Genomic DNA, 8,280 nt, shown 5'->3' with positions numbered 1-8,280 from the left:
TCCCCACCACTGGGGGGGGGGTCCACAAATGAGAAAGCCCGGGAGCAATATGACACGGCGCGGCTTTCCTTTGAAGATCGGTGTCGCATTTGTATCGATGAGACAACATTAATGCAGCGATGAAATTTTTTTATTTTTCATTTTTTTTTAAATAACAATTTCAGTAAGATATTGGTGAGATTTTCCTGATTAAAATGAGACCAAACACGAGATTGTTATAATAATTTTAACTAAACTGAATAATCTTAAAATAATTTACTTTCTGTGAATGCTCACTTTATATGCTTTAACGGCGAATGAACAGTTAACGTTATATGTTAGATATTGAATACAAAGGACGGCTAGCAACAATGATTTAAAAAACATAATGTATAAATAAAAAAATGTTGTTGCATTAGTGTTGTTTTACGAATATGTAGGCATTTAATTTTTAATTCTTATGTCAGCCCGAATCCATCTTCTCCTTTTATCTACTGTCTCTTTCTACATTCGTCGACGTCGGCAAACTACAAACGGTTAGCAGAATCGAATCTTCTGTTCGCTAAATGTTCCTCGTCGGTCCCAAATTCTGAACACATATCGAGTCTTTACTGTATATCTCCCGTTTGCTTATCTCCAACTTGAACCTCACACCTTATCGTCGCTTCAATTACACCTCACCTCGTGCTAAAAATTAATATAAATCCCCTTTTCCATTTCATACACCTCGCAAACTGAACATTACAAACGAACAACTTAATTGCACAGTTACATTTAATAGTGGTCTACATTCGAAGAATAATTCATGGTTCGATCTGTCCATCATCGTTCCTATGAACGCAACCCCATGTTTTATGACTGAGGATGCGCATGAGAAGGGACAACCCTTTGTACTAGATTATGAACGTGCCTTGTTAATTACAGTGGTGTCATGTCACTCAATATCTTTGTGACGTCTTTGATGTTGTTGCAAGGGCTACATTGTACGTCAAAAGCAAACGAGTTAGTTCATCGACAAGCACCATGGATGTCGGATCGTACACGGATTTTTCCATTGCTTCAGCGACATATATAACAAAGTACACAGGAATATGGGTGCCACAAAATGCGGCAGAAGAACTGCAAAGGAGGATATCAATGACGTATACGGCCTTCGCACTTCTGTATGGGATATACGTGAACGCAGTAGATATTTACCACTCATGGGGCGATGCATCGGTAAGTGACCATGTCAGTGAGTTAGATTGATTTGTTAGGAAGAGTGTGTTAATTTGACACTGTACCAAATGATAACTTTTTAAATAGGTATCTCCAAGTTCTAGTGATTTTAGTAAAAACATGTGACTGTAGACGTTTAGTGGAAGGGAGAGAGTTTCGTCTCCCTGGACGCCACGGGTACGAGCCAGGGACGCTAAGTAGCGGCGAGATGATCAGTGTTCTCTCGCAAGCGCTCGGCCGGCATGCCTTTCGGATATACACAAGTTCCGAATATCGGTACGATAGGTGTCTGGGGCAGGGATCGTCTGTTATCAGACCTACTGACAAGTCTGACACAGTGATGCCAGAATCGTGGGATGTGAGGACAAATTTGTTACCCTCTCCACGACGTCCCAGTGACTCCCCTACTTCAGTTGTTTCATCTAACGCAAGCATGTTGTCCCACGTGTCCGTGTGAGCTTACCGATTTCGGCTACTCTCATCATTTCTGTGTTATCGGCTCGATGCTCAAACCGCCAAAGCACATGGCAGCAGCATCGACGGGTCGATAAAATAATATGTATAATTTCGTCCATGGCACTATGGTAGAAGAGAGAAATCAGGAGATTCAGTTCGAATCCCGATTCCTACGGTTTCAGTTCTGATTCTTAATGCATTAACATTTTTTTAATATATAAAAATCCATTTTTAATACATTAATACTATGAAATACATTAACTTGGGAAGCAGTTAAAAAAAGGACTTGGACTGCTTCATTTAGGCCCGACACACTATAGGTTCGGTCCCGGTCCGGTCTCGGTCTAGTAAAATCTTACCGTAGGACTAGATCCACACGTTTGTATCGGAGGTTATGTTAATGATGAAAAATTTGAAAACAATTTAAATGAAACTTACCCATTCGTTTCTAAATTCACCTGCTACGCTGTAAGCAAATAATTCCCACTAGGTCACTGTGTCGATTCTGGACATTCGACGAGGAAACACCTCGCCTATTATTCATACCTAAGTGCAATAAATGAGGGGAGTTTACTGGCCCGATCATGAAAACAGCTGTTCTACCGAACGTGTTTCCTCGTTTCCCAGTGACAATTATTTGCTTTCAGCGTAGCATATTAATTTAGGAACGAATGCGAAAGTTTCATTTAAATTGTTTTTAAATTTTTCATTATTAACGTAGCCTCCAATTCAAACGTTTATTAATTATTCCATTTTAATCATTTTTATTTGTTGTTTAGAATGCTTAGAATTTCCTTTTTTACATTATGACAGGCGACAAGAGATTAGGTTCCGTATTCATTTTAAACGACTAAAAATGTTCTACCAGTTCAGTTTTTTTATTGTGCTGTGCCAACGGGGTGCCGAGCCGTTCGTTCGCGACCTACGTCAGGCCCGGTTTTCGTAGCCGACATTGCAGTCTCTGAGCCCGGGCGCTGTATGCGCTCGAATTGGTCAGTGGTTTCTGTTAATAACTCGAAAACGAGCCAACATTTTGGCAAAGGAAAAAGTTGTTTAGAATCATCTTAGCAATCATCCCTCTTCGGCTGCTGAGGTAGTGGCGTGACACCCTGTATATCCGCGATGATCCTACTCGCAAAAAATGAAATTTGTTGTTTATTAACCATTTAAATTCGGTCAATTTTTTTTCGGTTTATGGTTATTAGCTAAGCAACAGAAACCCAAAATCACTTTATACTATCCTACAAATACTACTGGTGCCACTAAAAAGTGTGAAATAAAATAATTTTTAACAAAAAACAAATCCGACTTCGAAATGCACTAAAAAGTGTAAAACAATTTCTATTTCATTTATAGCAATATTCCATAGCTATTAATAATACATATCTACTTAATTGTTAAATAGGATACCAAATACATTTCAAAGTTTTCGGAGGCGGCGCAGGACGGATTGGAGAAGTATGTGACATTTGTATATAACTCTTGGACTACAAAAGATTTCGGAATGAAATCTGATTTAAGAAATGTTAAAAAATAATCCGTATTAAATGAAATACAATGTAAATGGTACGTTTTATGTTTAGCAGTTATTTTTTTAATTTCTTAGATTGAATGGTATTAAACAAATTTGAAAAACTGTTTATTTCATATTTTATCAATATCTAATATTATATGTATATTATACATATACATATATGTGTATATGTGTATGTATATATATCATTAAATATAAGAAAATAACTTATTAAAAATTGTAAAAATATTATAATATTTATATGGGATTACTTACATGGTGATTGATAAATGATAAACGCTTTACTCGTTTATAAGTTCTTTAGCTTCAGGATCTAGTATCTCATGGTTCTTGTTGGAAGATTTTAGTCTTATTGTTGACATATATGGATCTGATGTTAAAAGTAGCCTATAGAATGTATTTTCATCAGTAGCGGTTCTTGAAATATTTCTGCTATTTTTTGTTCTGTATTTTTTGAAATCCTTGTGCCTCGTCTCTTGTGCCTCTTCTGAAAGTTGGCCGATAGGAAGTAGAGCATGTTGTATTATATCTGCCCTGTGTACCAGAAGTTTATAGACGGATGCTGGCATATAATACCATCCGTAATTTTTTATAAAATGTTTCGCAGTGTCCAGAGTATATTTTTGAAATCTATTGGCATCTATTTCGTATGGCGCAAGAAATTACTTGTAATATAATATGAAAGCGTTTAATCAATGTTCTGTCAATATCTGTTATTTCTGCAGAAATTTCGTCATTTTTTAAAAATCGTCTTGCAATGTTACCATCATTTAAAGACCTCCATCCTTGCTTGACAAAGTCTACAAGTAGCCCCAATTTGTCCTTAAATTGTTTTTGAATATGTTGCTTTCTTTCATACTGGATTTTCTTTAGTTCCGGTGTATTTGCTGTCCACTTTTTGAAGAGCATATTATAAGATATATGCTGTAAGCATTCAAAACATCGAATCCATGCGTGTAGAGAAGAAATGCCGAAGGAGAAATTATCACTATTACAAGCTTTAGAATTCACAAGTTTTGGGTCGTTTATCTCTGTTGGTTTTGCGTTGCAAATGTAGGAACGCATTACAGAAGTTGTATGTGTTACAGTGTTGCATACTTTATTGTCCACCATTGTTAAAATCATGGAATACTCAATTTGCACATTATTAATTTTTGTTGGGTTCAAATGTTCCATTTCATTTTCGATTCGATTTATTTCTTCTTTTATAACTTCCGTAGATTCTTTAATAAAATGGAATTTTATTGGCCGGTAAAACCAAGGGGACGATGGTCTTGGATATTTCCATAAAATATCACAATTTGATTTTTTGGAAAGTCTTAACGGTACGAAACTTGGAACAAATACGTTATCGTCATTTATTAAATTGGACTCTGTGTGGAGTATTTGCTTATACCTCTTTTGTCCTGAGCTTCCATCACATCTCCACTTGCAAGTAAGAATTAATTCTGAATTATCCTCTAATCTGTTTATACTTTTCAATATGCGTGAAGTTGTATGATTTAATAAACCTTGGAGTGTGACTTTGGCATAAGTTTCTGTTATTTCTATTGTGTTTTTTGGAGGATAACAATTACGTTTCTCTTGCGATACTTTGACATATGAGGGCCATTGGTTGCTTTTACATGTGATTGCCTCGTTTCTAATTGCAATATATTGGAACTTAGAAAGTTCTGCAATGTTAAATATGTTTAATGCTTCTTTAGTTGTAATTGTTTTTCTTTTTGATACGCTCTTTTTTTTCAGAAAAGCTTCAATGTTTTCACTGTATTCATTATCATGAAGATACTGAAGAAAGCGCGACTTCTGATGCATTCCACAGTTTTTAAAGCTTAGCTTTGTTGCATATAATAATTCCTGTAAGGAAAAGTTATCCACTAAAGATCGAACTCTTCTTAACCGTTCCCTGCGACTGCATTGAAGAAATGATTTTTTCCCCTTATGGATATGTACACTGAGTTGCATTGAACTTGTCGCAGTGAAGTTGGCTACAAATTCAATAACGCATTCACGCAGCGTTGGTGAGCCGATTTGTAGCCAACTTCACTGCGACAAGTTCAATGCAACTCAGTGTACAAGTGTAGATGTTGGTTTTGTTACAATTGATCATCGATTGCCTGTTGATGGCATTTCTGTTAATATTAAATTGGGGTAAATAAAATTTAACTCTAACCATTCTTGAATACGCTTAAAGAATAAAGTTTCTGTGTAGCGAGCTTGAACCCATCTCTGTTTTAAAACTTGTTTTCAATTCTTTTAAACTTTCCGACGAAACATCAATTTTTCCACTTATTACTTCGTACAAAAATATGTAATCACCCATATCTTTTGAAGCATTTCTCAGTACGAAGTGTTGGAAACCGGGGTTGCAGGAATCACGGTGCAACAAAGATACTTCCGTAAACTATTTTTATTGTGACAGACGTAGTGATCGTAACGTTGACTCTGACAAAATGCGCTCCTTTCCCAGATTCTGCATCTATTTATGTATTACGAGAATGGCAGTGTGGAAGGGTCAAAGAAAGGAAAGGCCAAAGGTAGTAGGTGACTAACTATAGAAGGCGAGGCAGGATGAGTTCGAGGATGACTGATTGTTTATGGGAGATATAGGAAATAGGGAGTAAACGGAATGACTGTTGGTGTGATTTTTGTCCTTTGCAGAAGATAGGGAAGGTGGTATCCAACAGAAGTAAAGGTCCTTATTTTTACGAAAAGCCTCCATTTTTATAAAATAATAAATGTAAATAGTACAATAACTAAAGTTAACAGAACAACAGAACGAAAATAGAACTTAACTATATATTATTCACTAAACACACCAGAGTACATATAACACAATATAAATACACTAAATACACCTATATAATAAAGTCAACACATACTGATAATACTAACTGATAAATGAAATCTAAACCAATAAAAAGAGAACAGAAATAAACGCTTTAAATATATCGCTGTGCTCTCTCGAATGGTTTTGGCTGAACTGAATGTTAGAATAAAGAAAGGATTGAAATAAACGAGTTTGAGTAGACGTTTGAACGATTTGATTTATTCTGCACGAGAGCAACGAGCGTGTTGTTCTGACGAAAGTCCCCTAAAGAATGCCTATTTCGGGCCTGGAGAGTCCTGTTCCCTCCGCGGAAAACTCGAGGACTCTTGATGGGTTTATGATGCCCTGTCGCCGTAGTGTCGGGCCCCGTCACCCGAGTGTTCTGGCGACTGTCTTGCACCCACGTACATTCCGTATGGGATCGATGGTCAGTTGGCTTTCGAATTTTCCAACATGAATGCAGTCAAAAAGTCGCATAAACATTGTAAGTATGCAATTTCTTAGAAGAACCTCTCAACGCCATAGCATAAACATACAATGTCTTCAAGGGATCTCGAACGCACGCACGTAAAGTGATTTTACACTGACGGCTTTAAATAGTAATAATTTGAGAAAAAGGGGCGAAGTGGAAACTGATTTCTGCGTGGTTGTATAGAGGAAGATGTACTGAAAACATTCCAATTTGTTTCGATCCGGGATTTTTTGGGACTCGAAAGATATCTCTCCTCAATTGCCAAAAATATAAAATATTTTCTTTATCAGGTTCAATAATATTTTTTTAATATTTTATGGACAATAATTATTAATGCCATGAGTATTTCTTATCTTGAAAGGATATTCTTTATTGTAGAAATAAAAATAGAAAGCAAATATTGAACAGGTTGTTCAGGACATTTCGTAGAAGATGAACACATTTTTTTAGTAAAACATGCTATTTTTAAAAAATCCAGTTTCAAGTGTTAGTATTTGTCTGCAATTTTTATTATATTTCATTAATTTATTCATTTTCGAGGTCCACAGACATTTAGGAAACAATATAAATTCAATAAGTATAGATATACAAACGTTGATTTTTTTCGCAAAATGTCCCATACTTCTCCAATCCGGCCCACTGTGGGCGTGGACACGTGGGACAACACGCTTGTGTTAGATAAAACAACTGAAGTAGGGGAGTCACTGGGACGTCGTGGACAGGGTAAAAATTTGTCCCACGTCCCAGATATAGGCCGATCAACCTAGCACTTAACATTAGCAAGGTGTTCGAGGCACTAATTAAAGAAGCAATCGAAAACGAGTGCAAAAAAAGGAATCTGATCCCGAACAATCAATTCGGCTTTAGATTTGTGCACTCAACCGAACATGCGATCGTGAAACTAACCACAGATATCTACAAATCTACAGAATCTACAAGATTTAGTTGAGAAGAAAAATCAACACCAATCGAAGCCATCATTTTCCGCAAACCTTACGATTGCCTGAGCAAAAATATAAAAATAGGCCTGAAGAACTTCTCCATAGCCATCTCGACACCGCGCAACAATGAGCCGAACAGAATACCGCACAAAGACACCGTAAGGTACCTGGGAGTACATACATATAGACCGCCTCCTCAGGATGAACAAACACATCGACACGTAATTAATGAAAGCGAACAGGGCGCTCGTCGCGCACAGCAAACTATTCCACAACAGACATATGCCGGAACGAACGAAGGTAATCTGCTATCAGTTATTGATTAGACCAATTCTAACATACGCAGCTAAAGCCTGGTGGAATATATCCGCATCTTCAGTCGAAAAATTAAGACGTTTAAAGAGGAAATGCCTCCGAGCGTGCCTGAAAATGTATACATAGATCGCAAAAATCAGAGTACAAACATTACATCAGCAACCGCCAACTCGTGAACGCAGCTAACATTACGAGGATCGACAATCACATCCTCAAACTGATCAGGATGTCGCTAATCAAATACAGAAGGTCCAGCACAATACCATAATAGAGCTATCGACATGCAGCGAAGAGTATGCCGAAAGATGCATGAAGACGGGGTACATCCACGATCCCCGCATTCCCCTACATAGACGCCAAGAGCCTTATGCAGGACGGACAGAATAGGCCAATTCTATACCATCGCAGATGAAACAGAGCGGTCAAAATCATCCCGCTCGATGATTCAACTGCCCACGGGCAAAGGAACTACAGGAGATACAACACGAATATAGCCGAGGTAGAAGTAAACGACTTCCACCGGACGGAGGAAGAT

This window comes from Osmia bicornis, chromosome 9, assembly GCF_907164935.1.
Source record: "Osmia bicornis bicornis chromosome 9, iOsmBic2.1, whole genome shotgun sequence".
NCBI classification, from domain to species: domain Eukaryota; kingdom Metazoa; phylum Arthropoda; class Insecta; order Hymenoptera; family Megachilidae; genus Osmia; species Osmia bicornis.
The sequence above is the reverse complement of the archived record's forward strand: the minus strand, read 5'-3'. Positions refer to the sequence as shown.